This window comes from Macrobrachium nipponense, chromosome 6 (genome assembly GCF_015104395.2).
Source record: "Macrobrachium nipponense isolate FS-2020 chromosome 6, ASM1510439v2, whole genome shotgun sequence".
Taxonomy (NCBI): Eukaryota; Metazoa; Arthropoda; class Malacostraca; order Decapoda; family Palaemonidae; genus Macrobrachium; species Macrobrachium nipponense.
This window is the reverse complement of record NC_061108.1, coordinates 130,777,043-130,798,769: the sequence shown is the minus strand read 5'-3', so window position 1 is coordinate 130,798,769 and position 21,727 is coordinate 130,777,043. Positions and strand designations below refer to the sequence as shown.

The 21,727-nt window shown below is 37.3% G+C and overlaps 1 long non-coding RNA gene across 1 annotated transcript; it reads right to left on the bottom strand.

The window, feature by feature from the left end:
• Positions 1 to 20,890: 20,890 nt before the first annotated feature.
• On the bottom strand, positions 20,891 to 21,183 carry LOC135216193 (uncharacterized). The gene is made up of 2 exons (XR_010314829.1): positions 21,044 to 21,183; positions 20,891 to 20,990 (listed from the first exon to the last, which is right to left on the bottom strand). It is a non-coding gene; the product is annotated as an uncharacterized LOC135216193 (long non-coding RNA).
• Positions 21,184 to 21,727: the final 544 nt, after the last annotated feature.

Sequence of the window (21,727 nt, the reverse complement as noted above, 5' to 3'; positions counted from 1 at the left end):
AATTTCACATTAACCGTGCATTTGATATCTAGGCCAGTCCCTTACGACGCTCCAGATTGGCTGTTGATAAGCCACTCACAGGGGTGGAAACGTTCAGTCTCTCGAGAGAGTTCGCATGGGTAGGATCTGTGTTCCACCTCTCCCGAGGGATACCTCTTTCAAAAGTATCTGTCAAGAGATACATCCTGCCCATGTGAACTCTCGAGAGAGACTGAGAGTTTCCAGCCTTGTGATTGGCTTATCAACAGCCAATCAGGAGCGTCGTAAAGGACTGGCCTAGACATGAAATGCACGGTTGATGTGGAATCTTCTATAGTAACACTGTGGTCTGTCCTTCTTGCCAGAATTCGGAGAGGAGAATGGATTGGTTGTGAATGTGGTCATTGCTACCACAAAAAATGTGTGTACCTTCATGAAATAAGCAAAACGAACATTTCGAAATTGAAGTGGCTATGCCCGAACTGTTATGATAAGCATGAAATTCTTCTAGAGAAATAAAAGCTTGAACAAGAATAGGAGGGGTCAAGAAGCCCTAATTCTTGAATTGGAGGTTCGGATGTCCATCGTGCTTGACGACAGTATTTCTGACTCAGCGCAAGGCCCGGTTGCCGTAAGAATGAGTGCGAAATTTGATAGTCCTGAAAAGGAAGTTGATTTAATCGTGAAAAATATCGCTGCACCTCAACCTGAGAAGAAGACTTAAGCTGAGAAAAAGCTAAATACAAGAATCTGTTGATTATTAAGTCAAAACAATCGTCAGAGAAAATCACTGAGAGAAAAGATGATGTTGCAAATGCCTTAAATGATATCCTTATCGTTGATACGAGGTCGACGAAATATGTTCATGTCATTTTAAATTTTGCATACGAACATATTCGAGACTTGGCAGGAACCAAGATTAACTAGGTTTTCAGGAAACTGACATGACGAAGATTGGAAAATACAAACCTAAGATTATGATTTGCAATACATTTGAAGCAGAACAGGGCGTAGTAAAAGACATTTGAGATAAATAGTTATATAATATCAATCCCTGATATTGTTACGAAGATATCAGTTATGCTTAAAAACCCAGCGTCTGGAGGAACGTTTCATTCGATATTGAAGTGTGAGCCTGAAGTGAAGAAGGCCGTTCATGAGAATGCTGACAAAATGAAACTGACGTGAGACATTTGTGCGGTAAGAGACAGGTATCATGTCATCGCTTGCTACTACTGTCAAAGATATAGTAGTCATTTGGGAAAACATTATATCTTTAAAAGATACACGTAGAGAGTTGGTATGTGGAAAATGCACAGGAAATCACAAGACAAGGACTGCGAAGAGGTTGAAATGAGCTGTATAAATCGTGAGACACAAATATCATAAATGTGCGTATGCTCAAAGCTCTAGACTAAGATTGCAGCTAATACTCATCACGGTTATACTCGCTATAATGGAAATTTAAAATGTGGTTATGAGAATACCCAGTCTGTTGGAAATAGTAAAACATTACAGATTAGAGACTTGATAACTGAAAGTTCAATTGACATTTTTGTCTCTGCTGAGACGTCATAGCTGCAAGACCATGAAGTGCCAAGGTTGCTAAAATGACCCCACCTACGCATAGCTTCCTTCACGTTCCGAGGGAAGGTGGGGGATGGGGTCGGTCTTCTCGTACGCAGAGGTTGTACTGATATTAAAAAAAAAAGAAACTTAAAACCTTTTTGTGTAATCGATGCTGTGATATGAAATATCAAACAGTGAATGTGGAATTCGCAATGGGATCAAATACATCTGATGAATACACTATAATATTTGGTAATGGAGGTGCTTTGAAGTGGTGCGGGACCTGAATAAACAAGTAACAAGTAAATCACTGCAGCTCTGAAATCTGTTAAGAAGTTATTGACGGTTACAAACTTATGCCTTGTACAAACTTATTCATTGCAGAACAGATGTTTTCGCTTTATAATTACATACTATTACTCAGTACATTAAACGTGTTGTGTTGTTCATGGAAAGATAAATAAAAGATTTTTTTTTCTGTAAACACAACTGCAGTTAATGATGAAATTCTTTCAGAAACCAAAACAAGGAGTAAAATTCCTTATTGTGTACGAGAATACTAGAGATGGCCCAAATGCTTCTTTTATTCACTACATCACAGACACACAAAGATATATAGAAGGCATATTTTTTATGGTTACGATGCGTACTTGGAAAACACCTTTTTTATATGAAAACTATTCTCATATTTTATGGAGTTAACCATCCAGAATCATGATGGTCCAGTGTAGGTGAGGATTGCCCAGGGAAATTCATCAGTGTTACAGTTGCCGTACGTGAGAAAAGCACACACACATGACTAAGTTGTAACCTAATCAGAATAACATGAAAACTATGAGTAAAGCCGGCAGAATGGAACGCTGCCATATTACTCACAATCAGCTCGATAATGGTACTGTAAGGACAACGCTTTTTCCCTATTTTCATTGTATCCAATCATCAAGTCGCGTTGTTCTTACTTCCTTCCGATAGAGCGTTCCACGGCCTTTCCGCCGATGTATAACACATGCAATTCCATTATTTGTACGCCATATTATCCTTATATGTATGACTGTAAGAAAACACAAATCTACTGTCGCAGAGTCATTTCTGCTCCGTGTGAGACTTTACTACTTATCCGTCCGCAACTGTCTATGTCAACCCAGTTTGCCTGAAAATAAATCATACGGGCTGCTCTACGAGCAAGAGCCCGTGCTGGCACAAGGCCAGCTTAATCTCAAACAACGTAAATAAATCATCAGTATCCCAGCTACCTGTCTTAATCTCTGGTCCTCACAGTACCATGAGAAGTCTTTCTGAGGATGCGTCCTAAGCCCCTTTTTTTTCCAGTGTGAAAATGAGGGAAAAAAAATAGCTGTTAGTCTAATAGAGTTATTCCCATTCTGTTTAGAGAGCACTTTTGCTCTTATTTCATCTTCCAAGTGGTCATCTGTGGGAACGGAGGGATGACTTGAATGCATATTAGGTCATCCTTTGTGACCTTGAGAAGTCGTGAGGGCTTCTTGACTTACACCGCTGACCGTCGCCCAGTTTGTAAGATGCATTAAGTACCGTTTGTTGCTTGAACATTCGAGGGTTCTTACATTGTGAGCTAATTATTGTACAGACCTTACCTTACCTTACAGACCTTACAGTTCGTTCGGGGTTGCCCCAGGTCCCTCAGTGTGAGGAACCTCTAATGTCTACCAGAGAGTTGCTCGTGCATCTTCCGGTATATTTTGCATCTTCCAATCTTGGATGGTCTGGGATGCAGTTTAGATATTTGTCGAGCTTATTCTTAAACACATCTACGCTCACTCCTGATATATTCCTCAGATGAGCTGGCAACGCATTGAATAGACGCTGCATTATCGATGCTGGTGCGTAGTGGATTAATGTCCTGTGTTGCTTTCCTTATTTTTCCTGGTATAGTTTGGGCACTATTAATCTACCTCTGCTTGCTCTTTCTGATATTTTTAGTTCCATGATGTTTTCTGCTATTCCTTCTATCTGTTTCCATGCCTGAATTATCATGTAGCGTTCTCTTCTCCTTTCTAGACTATATAATTTTAAGGATTGTAGTCTTTCCCAGTAGTCAAGGTCTTTAACTTCTTCTATTCTAGCTGTAAAGGACCTTTGTACACTCTCTATTTGTGCAATATCCTTTTGATAGTGTGGGTACCATATCATATTGCAATATTCAAGTGGACTACGAACATATGTTTTATGAAGCATAATCATGTGTTCAGCTTTTCTTGTTTTGAAGTGCCGTAACAACATTCCCATTTTTGCTTTACATTTTGCCAACAGAATTGCTATTTGATCATTGCATAACATGTTCCTATTCATCATCACACCAAGGTCTTTAACTGCTTCCTTATTTGTGATTGTCTCATTATTAGGTCCCCTATATGCATATAGCTTTCCATCTCTGTCTCCATAATTTATTGATTCAAATTTATCAGAGTTAAATACCATCCTATTTACCTCTGCCCAATCATATACTTTGTTAAGGTCTCTTGTAGAGCGTTCCTATCTTCATCACAAGTAATTTCTCTACTTATTCTTGTGTCATCTGCGAAACTACTCACTACCGAATCCTTAACATTACTGTCTATGTCTTCAATCATAATAACAAACAGTATTGCAGCTAACACCGTACCTTGTGGCCCACCGGATATTACCTTGGCTTCATCCGATTTCTCGTCGTTTGCAATAACTATCTGTTTTCTGTTGTATAAAAATTCTTTTAACCATCTTCCTACTTTATCCACGATATTGTGTTTTCTAATTTTCTTCGCTAATATATTATGGTCTACTTTGCCAAAAGCTTTTGCAAAGTCTAGATAAACCACATCTGTTTTCATTTCCGCTTTTCATATTTTTGAATATTTTCTCACGGTGACTAACAGTTGGGTTTGTGTACTTTTTCCGGGTACGAAACCATGTTATCCTTTATTAAACAAATTATTTTTTATTAAATGTTTCATAATATTTTTCTTCATTACCCTTTCATACACTTTCATAATATGTGATGTTAGACTCACAGGCCTATAATTACTTGCCTCTAGTCTTGATCCACTTTTGAAAGTAGGGGTAATATATGCTAATGTGTGCTCATCATAAATCTTGCCTGTATCTACACTTTGTCTTAATAATATTGCAAGTGGCTTTGCGATAGAATGAACTACTTTCTTTAACAAAATAGCAGGCCACTCCATCAGGCCCTGCAGCAGCTCTATTTGTTAATTTCATTAATAGCCTGCACAATATCAGCTTCATTAATATCTATGTCAGCTAAATATTCACTATTTTCATCCCTTACTTCTATATCATTATCTTCATTATCTATTCTAGGGGTGAATTCTCTCTTATATCGTTCTGCCAATATGTTGCAAATTTCCTTTTTTTTCATTCGTTAATCTCCCTTCAATTCTTAGAGGGCCTATTTCTATTCTTCTTTTATTCATCTTCTTCGCAAATGAGTATAATAGTTTGGGGTTTTGCTTGATATTTAATAGGGTTTTTTCTTCCAAGTCCCGTTTTTCATTTTCTTTTGATTGTATAATCTTTTGTTCTGCATTTTCTATCTTACTTTTTAGTTCTATAACTTTCCATGCATTTTTTTCTTTTGCAAGACCTTTTTTCCACTTTCTGATTTTCTGGAACAAGATCCTTGGTATGCATGACTGATGTTTACTTTTCTTCTTCGGTATATATTTATCCACTATTTTCTCTAATATTTTATATAATATCTCCGTATTTACCCTTACGTCATCACTTACGAAAATGTTATCCCAATCTTTGTTTAATTCTTCATTTATTTCTGACCATATTATATTTTTACTGTAGAAGTTGTATTTTCCATATCCTTCCCACTTTTTCATTTCTTGCTTATCTCTGTTTTCACTTACTTTGGAATGGACCTGTTAATTCTATGACATTATGATCTGAAATACTCGCATTATAAACTATTATTTCTTTAACATAATTCATCTCGTTCACAAATACTAGGTCTAAAGTATTTTCCTTTCTTGTTGGCAGGTGATTTATTTGTTGAATGTTGTATTCTAGTAGCATATCTAATAGCTTTTCGAATTGCCTCTTATCTTTTGCACTACTATTACTCTCTTTTTTATATGTTTAAGTACATCCATAATCTCCTATTCGTTCTTTCCAGTCTACGAAAGGAAAGTTGAAGTCTCCAGATAGGAGAATAGTCCAGTCCTTGTGATTTCTACATATATCATCCAATTTTTCTATTATTAAGTCAAACTCTTTAGTATTAGGAGGGTCTATATATTACTATGTTCATTAATTTTTCAGATTCAAATTCTACCGCTATTAGTTCACATTCTGAGTTACTATATTTCTCATATATTTTTCCTTGTTTTTTGTCTTTCCCATATATTGCGGTTCCCCCTTGATTCCTATTTTTTCTATCTGATCTATAAGTTTGGAACCCTTTTATTTGATCATCATTCCCACCCGACTCTTGGAATACCAGGTTTCACTTATATTCATTATATCTATTTTCTTTTCAATTTGGGTTAGTTCTTCTAAGTACTCTATTTTTCTTTTTGAGTTACTCGTAACTAAACCCTGCGCATTCATCACTATGATGGTTTGCGTGTTTTCTCCTTCATTTATTAGCATGTCATTTTCGGTGCTTTTCCAATCTGGAAAACGCTACATTTGGCGGACGTAAATTTTAATGCAGTTCTTAAATGTAATGAAAGAGTATCGGTATAAATTCTAGATACAAAACAGAACGTCCTTTTTTAGTGCAAATCTTGGAATGGAAAAATGGGGTATTTTTTTCTGGTGGTATAAAAAAAAAAGAGGCTTCCATGCTGCAAATTGCCATCCCACCAGTTGCCTCTCCCTTCCTTTCCATTCCTCTCCTCTCCAGTGTCATTGTTTGCTAATGCTTGTATTGGATTCAGCCAGCCATGTCTTGGCGCTGGCGTTTGCTTTTAGAGTAACCCGTAACGATCTCCAACCATGCGTGAAGAGACTGATGTGCCCCCGTTTTCACGTTAACCAACCGTGTCACTCTTAAAATCATATGGCCCGAGGCGCTTCCTGGTTGACTAATGTACATCAATGATTGACACTCCGATCGTTCGATTGCAGTTTTCATGCAGTACAGGTTGAGGCATTTTGGTACAAAAAAAAAAAATATCCGTTTGAAATCTAGTGTTACTCAGCCTTTGTTGCTAGATAACAAAATCACATTCATGACATCCTTGTGATGTCCGGTGGCCGCGAGTTCGATTATCTGGCATTCCATTGAGGGGTGAGAGATGTGTATTTCTGGTGATAGAAGTTCACTCTCGACGTGGTTCGGAAGTCACGTCAAGCCGTTGGTCCCGTTGCTGAATAATCACTGGTTCCATGCAACGTAAAAACACCATACAAACAAACACTCCATGTGTTTGTTTGTTTGGTGTTTTACGTTGCATGGAACCAGTGATTATTCAGCAACGGGACCAACGGCTTGACGTGACTTCCGAACCACACGTCGAGTGTGAGCTTTTATCACCAGAAATACACATCTCTAACACCTCAATGGAATGTCCGAGAATCGAACTATGTCGCCCGCAGTATGTTGCTAGGAAATTCCAGCTTCATTTTTCCTTCTGGGACTCTGAGGCAACGAGACTATTTTTAGTCAAGTGTTCGTCGACTTACTATTTTATATTGAGACGACATGATTTTCAGATTCATGAAAAACAAATCTAGGCGTTGATTCAATCTACCAAATATGTATTATACGTACTCTAAAATACGTTAATGAAACCATAACAGTGATTTGTTATTATTTTGTTACATTGAATGATGTCACAACCTTTCTCCTCTTCTACAGTCTTGTGAGTGTAGGCGCGTGATTGAAATCACCTGTCTGTTTCGTATTCAAACTGAATTCTTCGAATGGTTCTCGTGATAGCATTGCTGATAAACTTATTTTTTTTATTTCAAGTATATTGAGTCGGTGACTGACCCGGATCATAATCTCCGTTACTGCATTTTTGTCTTTAGTCGAGTTAAATTTTTAGGCTTTGAATCGGGAGGTGGTTATCCAGTGACTGTTGAGGTCAATATCCCGACTTGGATTAGATCCTGATTTGATCAGTAGTCTTGTCTTTTGAGTTCAGTAACCTCAACTTTGAAAATGGGTGTGAATAAATCATTATAGTGTTTGTCTTATTCAGTTCTTTTATTTTAAATCTGGGTTTGAATAGGAGCTAAATATCCGCAGTTTAAATCCCAATAAATGCAAAGTAAGGAGATATGTTGAATTTTATTATTATTATTATTATTATTATTTGGGAAAAATCTATCACGAGAGTTTATGCAATGTTCTAAGGGGTCCACAATGTTAACAGTTTGTGTATAATTTATAAACAGTTTATAAAAGCTTTCGAACCCTTCCCTGGGTTCGTCTTCAGTCCAAAAGATGAACCAAGGGAAGGGTTCGAAAGCTTTTATGAAGTGTATAAATTATGCACGAACCTTTAACATTTTCATTATTGTGGACCCCTTAGAACAAATTATTATTTATTTTTTTTTTATAACATTAGGTCGTTTTGTCTGAGATGGGTGACGAATGCAGAGATAACGCGAAACCAGTCACTCATTGCACAATTAATGTATGAGAATACTGTGACGAAGCTCCCAAATATCTGGTGATTACACTTATCAATAAAAAATAGTTACCGCACAAGAGCCAGACACCTGAACGTTCGTCACATGAAATACGACTGATTACTCTAAAGGTAAAAAACTTATTAATCATGCGAGAAATCAGAATAAGTTCAGTAAAACAAGTGTGAGGTAATTATATATGAGATTAAATTAATTAAAGGGCATCGCTCCAACCACAACTTTAAAAGTCTAAGTATTTGCCTGGTTCTAACTCACTTCAATAAAAATTGAAAGAAAACAGCACTATTACCGCTTTATATCTCTACCTAAATCAAATTCTATCACCGGTAGTCAATAAATGAAACACTTATAAAAAGTTTAAATACTTAAAATTTATCTTATATATATATATATATATATATATATATATATATATATATATATATATATATATAGTGAAATTCACAGTCTTAGGGAAATTTACTATTGCTGGAAAACAACACAAAGTTTAATTAATTATCAAGTAAAATTAAATCAAAATTAATTTATCAGGAAAATTAATCAAGAATAAATTATTCAATCAAAATTCAAACTGTTAAGCAATAATTAACATTTGAAAAGAAATTTAAGTAAATGCTAATTAATTCTCAAGTGTTAAATTAAATCAAGTATGCAACACTAAATCATTAAGAAACACCTAAATTAAACAAAATGTAATGCAAAAAAATATGTAAACACAGAATGTGGAAAAGTACCAAAAAGTCAAAATGCCAAGAAAACATCAATCACACAAAACATAAAATAAACACTTCTAAAGAACCAAATACAGAACACATAAAATTTGCAATGTGTAAAAAATGAAATAATTTTACCTAACCACCATACATATATTATATATATATATTATATATATAATATATATATATATATATATATATATATAGATATAATTTAGATATAATTATATAAATATATATATATATATATATATATATATATATATATATATTATATATACTTTTAGGGCATAGTTTTTCTCTAATACAATTTTCGTTAAAAGCAATTGCTTTAGTGCATCAATAAGTTTCTTGCAGGTATCTTCATACCGACGAAGTTTTCCGATTCTCGTTCGTCAATTTCTGGTGAAATATACGCAGACTTCCTTCTTCCATTTATTGAATTTTGTCACGACAGCTGTTTCGCCTTATGGCATTATCAAGCGACTACTGACTTACAATCTGACCTTTCGGCCTATTTATCTCATCGTGTGGGAGTATGACCTCGAGGTATGGGTACTGGTTAGTCTAGGGATTAACAGCTTAAGGGCGTTGTTTTAGTTACAAAGAATATAAGGATATGTACTGCGACAATAGAGTGAAAGTTTAAACAGTGGTTAAATAAATATTCAAAATACAATGCCATGTGCTAGAGTTTCCTTAAATGTATGTTTAAAATTTAATATGTTACATGTTGGTTTTAGATAAAAATTACAAAATTACATACAGGAATGAAAATGAATATAGAAATCTAAATACGGGAGTACAAATATATGTATATATTTTATAGCATGCATAAAGGTACAAGAGATAATTTCTGTTTATACATAAATGTGTGTGATTTAAATTTGAGTGTGTGTGTGTGTGTGTGTGTGTATGTCCAAAATGGTCTACGTTGGTTAACGGTTGCTGATTCGTGTTGGGGGCGGGGTCTCAGCGACCTGAGTAAGAATGTTACTTGACTTTCACTGACGCCCTGGGTCTTCTCATGCCTTCCAAGGGGCGCGATGTTCTCGTGGTATTGGGCGCGCTGTCTGGTCCCTGTTGGCTTGGGTATTCCTTCTCCTGCTGGAGGGGAGTATATGGTCCGATTCTTGTTGGACGTTCAGGTCGGCTTCTGAATAGCGATGCTCACTGCTTCCGTTATTAAGAGGCGACCGTAGTTGTCTTCTCTGTGTACGACCTGGGTGCCTTCTATGAGCTCTTGTAGGATGGCTTCCTGTCGTGAACATCTATGTAATGTTAGATGGATGGCCCCTTGATTTCTATGAGCCAGCAGACGTCTCCGAAGGGTCGTTGTAGTGTGCCCGATGTAGTTTTGGCTGTGAGGTTTACACACCTCCTCTGGACAAGTAAATTTGTAAACTACATTCGTGCACATCTCCTTCGGTCCCCCCGGAGCGGTGCTGTTCTTCATTATTAAGGCTGCTACAAGGTTGGGCTTACTATATATCCATGAGGCTTATTTTATGGTAAGGGGCTTTGGGTTACGCCTCTGTTTATTATCCCGCGTAGTGTGCAGCAATCCTCCTTGTATGCAGACCCATAATGTACACGATGGTAAATAATCAAGTTTTCCTCGTTTTCGCCATGGTGTTGGGTTGGTAAAATTCGTCCATTTTCTTTTTTATTGCTGCTTCGATAATTTTGATCTGCATACCCGTTGTTTGTCAGCAGTTGGCGAATTCGGTCGAGTTCGTTATGTATATCTTTCCATGATGAGCTGTGTGTGAAGGTTCTGTTGACATACGCACTCACGACAGAACTTTTTATATGCGTCCGGGCACTCCCCGCGTGGCGTTCAAGCAACGCCCAGCGGGTTTTTGTTTTTTTTTTTCGTTGCTTTCGTATAAACGGTCGTCTTAAACTGTCCTTCTTGTTGTTTTACCAGGACATCAAGAAATGGCAAAGTCTTCTGCTGGCTGTGCTCTGTGGTGAAGTTGAGCACTGAGTTTCTTTTCAGAGCATCTGCTAGTTTTTTGGTATCTTCAGGCTCTTTTATTGTGACGAATATATCGTCGATGTACCGCCCATAAATCCTAGGTTTTAGATGTTCTCTAAAGGTCCTTTCTTCGACGGTGGCCATGTACATATTTGCAAAAGAGGACCCCTAGTGGGGATCCCATGGCGACTCCGTCTACTTGTCGAAATAAATTCCCCCCCTGATGAGAGAGGAAAGGGGCTTCTGTAGTGCTAGCTTTCAGCATCTCTCGAGGACATCTTCGGAAATGGGCAGCGGGTTCTTCTCGGACCTGTATACACGATCAAGAATGATGTCGATCGTTTCTTCGACGGGAACGTTCCGGTAAACAAACTCTCCACGTCGAGTGAGGCAATGTCGTCTTCTGGTCCTTTTTCCTGTAGGAGATCAATAACCTCCCACACGCTGATTTCAGTAAATATGCACCGGGTATGTAAGGTACCAGCAATTCATTCAGGACTTTCGCTATCCTATATGGTTGGGGATGTCATCTGAGAGATGATGGGCCTTAGGGGGTTGCCTGCCTTGTGTGCACTTTAAAACTTGTAATAACACATTACCCGGCACCAGTTTTTCCTATTTGTTGCAGCTTCCAGTTCCAGTTTCACTATTTTCTTTAACAGGTGCTGTTACAAAAACACTTACACTATTCAGATTCCATAAATAACCACTATGCTCTTAAGAGTTTAAATAAATCTAAAAGTTACGAGTGACCATGTAATTAGAAAGTCTTTACGTTCATGTAAAAATCAAAATTTCCCTCGGTCGGGAAGAGAGAGAGAGAGAGAGAGAGAGAGAGAGAGCTTTAGCATCTTTACAGCAAGGTTTAAGACTCGGAATGAATCTCTCTTCTATGGGAACTACTGATCAACAATGGATGGATGACTTCAAAATATTTTGGGACCGTGACACTGCTATATAATCTTAATAATTCTCTTTCAAAACGAGAAAGAGAAAGTAGGATTTCCATTTAAATAATCTTGAATATTACATGGCTTCAAACAACAAAAATTTCTCTTAACATGAAAGAAAATATGATCGAAATACGGTTGCAAGCATAGTGACAATGACATATATTATTTCTACTTCACAATTAAATTACTTAAGACAATAAATTCTCTTTTGAGAAATTGAGAGAGATAAGGGTTAACTTATCAGTCATATCAAACAGTTCCACAATAGAATCCCTATTGTAAGCAAAAGATTTCAGTCAGAGAAGGTTCGAGAACGTCTTACGAAACATTGCGTAATCGACACGTGGGTTTCTTCAAGGATAAATGATACGTACGCTTTCGCAAACAGCTAATCTCTCTTTTTTTTCACTGGCAAACAAGCTAATCTCTTTCTCTCTCACTCTCGCTAACAAAGCTAATCTCTTTTCACTCTATGTTCTTTCTTAACTAAATTATGATTTTGTAAATTCTGCACATACATTATTTAAATAATATTAACTCTAAGCCAGCTTTATATGGACTCTGAACATATTACAGACACTTTACACACATGACATACAATTACTGAGGGGAAGTTATGCTTTGCGAAGGCAACAACATAACAATACGTAAAAACGCACAAATCTTAATGTTGATCTCTCTCTCCGATTGGTGCTGCGTGAAATTGAGTCGTGGCGCAATATACTCGGAAATGAGCTTCGTTTATGTTGAGAACGTTTGTCAAACCATTCTAGTCACTAACTCCTCAACGTGGTCAAGAGAGAGAGAGAGAGAGAGCGAGCTCAGACATCCTGAAACGTATATTTTCCTTAACCGGCCCCTACACTATCAATAATATTGACGTCAAGCAGATTGAATCAATATTCAGGGTCTTCATTCATTTGCCCTCACACTGCTCAATGACATTGACAAAAAAAAAAAAGGTCATTTCTCTGGTGCTTTACAGCGGCAACATCATGGTTTCTGAAGAGGATTTATTTTATATATACGTTAGTTTTCGATTTTATGAGGAGAAAACCAAGAAAAAGAAGTGGATGAAAGAATGGTTTAAAAAGAGACATTTATATACACATGAAAACTTGTTTAATTATAATGTATATGTAAATTATATTTGCATTTCTGAGTTTATGAAATAGATTTGTTTAGCTTTATCTGTTAGGTATTTTCAATATTTAGTTACTGATTATAGTTGTAAATTTGACATATTTTGTTTAACATGTTTATTCTTGACTAATCCAACATGCTAAAATAAATAATTACTTACGTGATCGTCAATAACATCCTCACTCTTCTCATCTAATGTACTAAGCCGTCTATTTGGAATGACTTTTCTTCATAATACCATAATGAAGTCTATGGAATATCATCTGTCCCTGAGGTACCAGATCTCCTCGATGAAGTCATTTTTGTCAGTTTCTTCCTGAAGTTGGTTCTTAAAATATTGAATTTTTTCTTGACATCTTCAACAGTTGCATCCTGATATCTCTCCCGATATTTGGTCACTAGAGTTTTATTATCTAAATTTTTCTTGTTTCTGTTGCTGTAGTCTGGTGATTTAATTTTCCAAAGGGAAGGAAGGTATCTGTAGAGGCGTATTATGCATTCCACCAAAAACGCTCTCTCCTCGTCCCTCTTGGAGCTCGACATGTTTTCAGTTGAACGACTTGAGTGAAAGTGACATTTATTGTCAATCTCACCCTCACACTACACAATGGTTAAAGGAGTCAATTACATTGATAATGTCGTTTCAATATCATTGACGACCGTTCAATCGTTACCTCAGACTGTTAATTTTAATGACAATAATGGGGTTATTGTCAATAAAATGGACTAGTGTGTGGCCACCATTACCCCTTGTATTCCCACCCTCCTTCCATCTCTGGCCACGTGAGTATCGCGTATTTCTAACGTACTGGACTGGACGATAGAGCTCCTTATTTCCAAAGTATTAGAATATATGCTTTGTTTGTTTCAACCCGGCTGCATGTTCCCGAACTGTGACCCGAGTACTGGAACCTTCCCTGACAGCGGAAAGCCATATCCTCAAAACTAACCATAGACTTTTCTTGAAAATCATCTTCATTATGTTTCCCACACCCAAACTGGAAGATTGTTGTTGCCTTACTTTGCGAGTGAATTTCAACATAAAACGGCTTTCTTTTCGTAAATATGATATTTTATTATCTGATTAGTTTACTCTCCAGGAGGTTATTAACACGTACCGGTCACGTGTAAGAATCAAAGTGATACGATACGTTTTGGTAAATTATCCGAATGAGAAGGGAGTTATTAGGATTATTCGGTCGTGTCTTCTATTAACCCACCCCCATTTTTAATCCTCCTCCCCTCCCCTTCCCCTGTACAGTGCAGGGGAACGTGCATGAATTGGTACTGTAAGTTATTTATAAGTTTCTCCCAGTTTATTGCGTTTTTCATAGTTCAGTACCGAAGAGTAAGCTATATGTTTGTGGGAGACGTCAGTATGTTTTGTCGAAATAGTTAGTAATTGATAACAATGGTTTTAACTCAGTCACAGAAGGTAACGTTTGAAAGTAATGAAGAAGGCTTTGTGATATCATCGTGCTTTGATAGTCATGGGAAGGCTACGACACGATCGATGAGGCGTTATATCTAACCTAGGTCACTTTAGGTGGAGAAATTGCCCTTATGACCGCCAACCTTGATCTCTTCCTAAATTTAAGGGAACTGGTCGCGGCAATCGGAATTTGGTGACGTCCAACACTGACAGGAAAGATTCCCTTAATTAGATCAACGTTCTACACAAATCACAACCCGGCAACCTATGGATCTTTAAAGAAATCGTGTAAATTTATAGGAAAATCATGATTAACATACTTTTGAACATAACTGAATATATCGAAACTAACATTCTACCATAGAGATATATTTTGAATTATATATATCTTAAAATAATTAATCTTAATTAAAATTCTAAAATAGTATATCCGTTAATTTTGACACTTCCATCACCCTAGCCAGTTTAGCAGCACAGAAAACGATGCTGAGGCCAAACTATACTAATTATGCACAGCAGCCATAACGTGGGATAGTCACATCATTTATACTTAAAGTTCTATGGGCGTCATTTCGGGGTCACTTGCTCCCTCCCCTCAAGACACTGATGCCCCCCCCCCCAAGACTTCGTTTGCTCCTTACCCTTTGAAATAATAATAAACTAGAAAAATTAATTAGAAAAATAGAGAAAACCATACAAACTGAATGCCGCTGATGCAGCTATCACCTTCAACACCACATGTATAAATGATGTCTATTGCCTAATAATAATAATAATGCCCTACCCCCAGCAGACTTCATGTCTTTGCCATGGGGTTGTGTAATAAATTTTACCACTAAAGCCTCAACTGTTGAACCTCTGGTATTTAATGTCCTTCTAAAGTATCAAAGTCTTTGTACTCTACTTTGCTTTTTATGCACGGCCTAGGTCTTGCTATGCAGTCTGTCACCTAGAGATTAACCTTATCACCATGACACAATGGACTTGTCTCCCCCTCCCCCCTTCCCTAACCTCCTCTCCAAACCCCCTTTTCTCCTAGAAGAAGGGAGTATCTTAGGACCCGCTGCATGAGGACCTAGAAGAAGAACAACAACTAGAGAAAAAATTACTTTCTTTTGGAGGACCACGAGACGGACGGAATCAGGCTTAATATGAAAAGAGAGAGAGAGAGATAACTCTTCTTGAAGAGGAGCGAAGGAAATAAGAGGAAGAAAGATAACTGTCGTTATTCTGGTGTTAAAAACGTCTTATCTCTCTCTCTCTCTCTCTCTCTCTCTCTCTCTCTCTCTCTCTCTCTCTCTCTCTTATGAAAAGGATAACTTGCCTTTCTGTGGTATTAATTTTCAAGCTAACTGAATGTATGCTATTCGACTTAATATTTGCATGATCATAGATGTGGTGAGAGAGAGAGAGAGAGAAGAGAGAGAGAGAAGAGAGAGAGAGAGAGAGAGAGAGAGAGAGAGAGAGAGAGCGTGCGTGGCATAAATATACATAGGTTACACAAATGGAATTATCGGCAGCTATTTCATATATTATTATACTGTATTTATACATAATAATATATGAAGTTCACTCTCGACGTGGCTCGGAAGTCACTGGTTCCATGCAATGTAAAAACACCATACAAACAAACAAACAAACAACGTCTGTAACGTCTAATACTATTGTAAATACTTTAATATACTATATTTACATAGTAAATATAGTAAGTCTTCGTAGTGGCGTTGAGTTGCATATGGAATTTAGGCCAAAGGCCAAGACTGGGACCTACGAGGTCATGACAGTGAAAGGTGTAACAGGAGGAAAACCTTGCAGTTGCATTAGGAATCAATTGTTAGGAGAGGGTGGAAAGTAAGATGGAAGACAGAGAATATGAAAAGAGGTACAGAAAAAGAAACAAAAGGGATTGCAGCTAGGCGCCGAAGGCACACTGCAAAGAACCTTAAATAATGCCCACAGTACTGATGGCACTACCTCACCTTCCCACAGGGAAGTCTTCGTAGTACCCACCCTTTTAACCCAGGACTTCATCCTCTTCGGGTAGCACCTGTCCATTTGCATAATTAGCCGTGATATTTATTTGTTCATTAACATTTCTCTGCGTTTACTTTCCTTTTAAACAACCATTTATTCCTCCTAACAGATTTTGCTTACTGTATTCCCCTATTATTGAATGTCATTTGTTTTCTTGTATCCTTTCCAGCTTCCTGGATCTCTTTCGTCTCATGCGGTTGTACCTCAAGAAATCCCTTTTCTGTTTAACTGTTCAGTTCTGCATCCCACCATCTATAGCTTTATCCCTTCTTCCTTCCATTTCATACCTACTGTTCATATGACCCCATCATGGAATTTTTACACTTTATTTACTCCTACCACCCTGGGGTCTTTAACCCTACCCTATGTTTTGTTAATTGTCTCCTTATGTATGAATATATTCGTCTAACTTCCATCTTACACAATTTTTTGTCTTGATACAAATAGTCACATTTTCAGTCCTTCCTCTCCAACTTAAACTTTTTGTATCTTAACTTGCACTTCTGGTTGTTCTTTGTGTCATCTTTTCAAGAAGGTACGATTGAAATCCCAGGCCTGTTGAGCTGACATTCACTGTCACCTCAGCTGGAGCCATATTTATATAAGTCCGAGTATTATTGAGTGGTTAAATGGGTCTTAGTTTCATCTTATAAAATTAAACAATGGTTTAATGCTACTTGCAAGCTTTCCTACCATGATAAAAAGAAGCTTATTGTTTATGGAGGAACAAACAATCAGACTTTCCAGCATAATTTTTATTGTATATATTCTTATAATGTGAGTTTCAATGTACAATTATGGTTATGGTAATACAATTAATTCCTCTCAGAAACTGTGTATCATGTTGTAAAATGTATATTTTTATATTCATTTTCCCACATTTACAGGTATTATGTTTAAATAATGTATAATTCCTAGTTGAAACATACGTAAAGCAGCGAGAGAGAGAAAGAGGGTAGTAGCATATGCCTCAATGGTAAATGTAGTAACCAGATGTTTGCTTGGCACTTTGGATTAACAAGTGTATATATATATATATAATATATATATATATATATATATAAGTCATATCATATCCATAGATCATATACAATATATTATCGTAACTATATATCCTATATATAATTCGCTCTACTCGGAATATATATCATATATTAAAGAAGGGGAATTTTTTCTATAATAAGATTTCCTACCAGGAAAATATATCCTTTTTAAAACCCAGGAAATAATTAATACTATATTCATATGACCATAAACCATAACATTCCTCAGATATTAAAGGACATATGATATATATATATATATATATATATATATATATATATATTCGTATATACTATTATATATATAGATATATATATATATATATATATAATATATATATATATATTATATATCTATATATATATATATATAATATATATATATATATATATATATATATATATATATGCGCGCGTGTGTGTACGTACGTACGATAATGATAGTAGCCAAAGAATTTGAGCATTAACTAACATTATTATAATAAATGGAGCATCTTAAGCAAAATTATAGTTACTTGAGTGTCGAAAGTACTATAATGACAGAGTAACTAAACTTTCATAAAGTAGTTTAAATCGGGTCTATTAAAATTCGTGTGTTTGCTTGGACGCTTCATTTTTTCACAAAAAGTGCAGTAACTGGGGTTTCTAGAATTTCATGTGTTTCTCCTCAATTTTGGGAAAGTGTGAAATTGGAAAGCTGGTTGTGCCTGGAGCACGTTATTAGCTGTTTCATAATTCCAAATCAACTTTTTATATTTGCTTACTTGGGTGTTATGGAATTCTGGGAAAATTGCCAACGAGAACCCAGGGACAGAGGTACAAGATACAGACTTCCTGCCATTCCTAATCTCTCAAAAATAGCGATAATTCATATCTCACAGAAGATAAACTCATGAAAGTACTGTCCTGGTATTTCCGATTACCATTTTTAATTTCTATCATGTTATCTCATTTATCTAGATTGTGTGTATTTCATTGTCGCTACTTTGTATATTTCATGTATAATGGCCTTGAGCTGAGATACAAATTATTATCTTTCTAAAAGAGAAGAAGTAATCCAGTAACAGTTCGTGAAGCAGTTCCTCTCCATTAAGTTAAAGCTGGTCTTATGCCCGCGCCGATTGTTATTCTGAAGTAACAACAGTAAAGTTCACGAAGTATCGTGTATAAATAGCAACTCTTCGGTGGCAAAGTCCTCTTACGTAGATTTCTCAAACGTTTCAGGCGTTGCATACGTGACTACTCTTGGCTAAGGTGAGTCAAGAGTAACCTGAACCTGCTTGCTGTTTAAGTGCGCAGTCTCTCTCTCTCTCTCTCTCTCTCTCTCTCTCTCTCTCTCTCTCTCTCTCTCTCTCTCAGTTGAACCCACATAGGTTGAAGCTGTCGAATGAATCGTGTGTTTAAAGTATGTTGTTCATGAATGAAAGTTGAGAAATGTTTAGATCCATAGGAATGGCAAAAATTTTGCAAAGGTCTGATCGTGCGGAACGATTGGAGGAAATAGCTTGTATACGTATGCGTTGAAATCGGCAGGGTTGAGAGAAGGAGAGGAAGAATGAAAAGAAAAAAAATGGTCTGAAAGACCTATTAGGAAGGATGGGTCTTAACGTTCAGGAAATGATTGTGCATGTAAGATGAAACCTTTTGTGTGGATAGCGCAATTGCAAGGTTTTTCTCCAACATTTTCACTCAATTTTCCGTTTCATACTTGATGACAAGCGCCTCAGCAGCGTGGTTGGTATGGTATTAGCGTCCCACCTCGGTGGTCGCGGGTTCGATTCTCGGCCATTCCATTGAGGAGTGAGAGATGTGTATTTCTGGTGATAGCCAGAAGTTCACTCTCGACGTGGTTCGGAAGTCACGTAAAGCCGTTGGTCCCGTTGCTGAATAACCACTGGTTCCATGCAACGTAAAAGCACCATACAAACAAACAAACAAAACATACTTGATGACCTCATAAGTCCCACTGCATTTTAATTCAGTTGTAAACAGCCACTTGGGTCAATTGTTTTGTGGTCCTTATCTATTGATACCGGTGCATATTATCGTTGGTTGTTATTTTGTGGATTTACAGGACACGTCTGTAGCAAAACAAGTTGCAGAATATTTTTTTTTGTTTTCGTAAAGCTATCGAGACGGCTGTTTGTCTGTCCTTCCACAATTTTTTCTGTCCGCCCTCAGATCTTAAAAGCTACTGATGCTAGAGGGCTCCAAATCTGTTTATTGATGCTCTACCCTCCACTCTTCAAAAATACCAAATTGCAGCCCTCTAGCCTTGGTAGTTTTTATTTGGTTTAAGGTTAAATTTAGCCATGATCGTGCGTCACACAGGCTACCACCAGCCCATGGCCGAAAGTTTCATGGGCCGCGGCTGAGTAATGCAGCAATATACGCTGTACAGAAACCTAGATTGCACCGAAATAACTGCGGTTATTGGGTCACTCTCCCGGTGCCGTTATGTCAATAATTTTCGTTTTGAAAGTTTGCAGTGGCAAACGAGAAGGCCGGGCAGGTTGAGGGGGGGGCGGCTGCTGACGGTCCTCGAAATGAAGTACCGAAAAGCAAGTCTTAGGATCGAGGGCAAATCAGTGTCAGTACTACTATTACTACTTCCGGTAGAGGGATAATGCCGTCAGTGCACCTCATGTGGTGCACTGTAGGCATTACTTAAGGATCTTTGCAGCGTCCCTTCGGCCCCTAGCTGCAACCTTTTCATTCCTTTTACTGTACCTCCGTTTATAATCTCTTTCTTCCTACTTACCACCCTATCCTAACAATTCAGGTTTTCACCCTCTTACTCCTTCCAAAACTTTATACTGTGAGTTTCAGCGCCGAATGACCTCATACGTCGCAGCAATTGGCCTAAATTCTATTCAAAGCCAATATTGGTAAGAGGGGTCAGTAGTACTGTCCTCGTTGCCGACATATTTATATGATGTGAACTCGCCCTAAAGATTGCATAATATCCGGCAACCATAAGTGGGTTTCCTAGATATACCCAATATTTAATAAGAGTTCGTCCCTTAATTTTGAAATGTTAGGCGGATGGCAGTAAATTGTGAAATTTCATTATTCTGGTTTCCGTTAGTCTTATTTAGAGAAGTTCAATCAGTATCTCAATAAAACATCAAACGAAAAAAAAAAAAAAAATTGTTACACCAAGTAGAGTTCGCTGTGTCGTCTCGGACGCGTTTACAACGAGAGATGCAGGAACGACTGACGGCCCGTAAACGTATGAAACCTGCTCTGGTGTCACAGTCAGAGATATATAGTGCGGCAGACTAACGCTGCAGCATTAGTTCTCCTTCACGTTCCACCCGATTACCCCGTCCTCACTTCCTCAGTCTGTCAGCAAATCACTTTACTGTCAAGGTAAGCAAACGAAGTTTGGGTTTTGTGACTCGTCTCGGCTTTGAGTAATAATTTTATAATTACCATAACTTCTTCCACATGCATCGGATCGGGGTGCAACTTTACTTCAGTGAGACTTCCCTATGCGCACTGACTCACTCGCTTCGAACGTCGGTGTGTTAATAATTTCCCACTTATGGGCTGTGGCTTTAACCGTTGTATCCTGGCTCGTGCTTTTATATCCGTCTTTCCATATATCGCACGGCGTTTGTTTTTCGCTTTGAGTAATATCTTCACGATTTTAAATAGTTTGTTCCTTATGTATCTGTTTCCGATAGCCTAGTGTTTTCACGAATTGAAACTTCGCTAACCGCGTCTTTGCATATGCTCAATGTAGGTGTTGCAATGTCTGGTATTCCACCATGGTGTCATCTGTCCACAGACAAATTGACGAAATATCGAATGACTCCTTAACATTACACACAGCATATCATGACTCATCAACTTTTAAAAAAATGCTTGATTTTTACGTTGGTAACATTGTGATGTCCTCTATCTCAACATCAAGTTTATCTCAAGGCCACTCTCCCCCAAGCTCTCCCCACCTGCCCCGTATCTATTGTTTTAGCTATGCATCCTTATCTGTTATGGCCAAGCAAGCATGTTTATCTTTCCTCCAAATTCCTTTTCACTCCAAATTCCTTTTCAGAACCATTTTCTTCCGCTTCTATTGCTCTATATTATCTGTTATATTGAACAATGATATTGAACGATTTGATTCTGTCTGCGCCTTAAGTTTTGCTATTGACTGTGTGATTTGCGTTTGCTCTCCATCACTTCATTACTTCTAGTAACAATAGGGTTGTATAGAAATATGA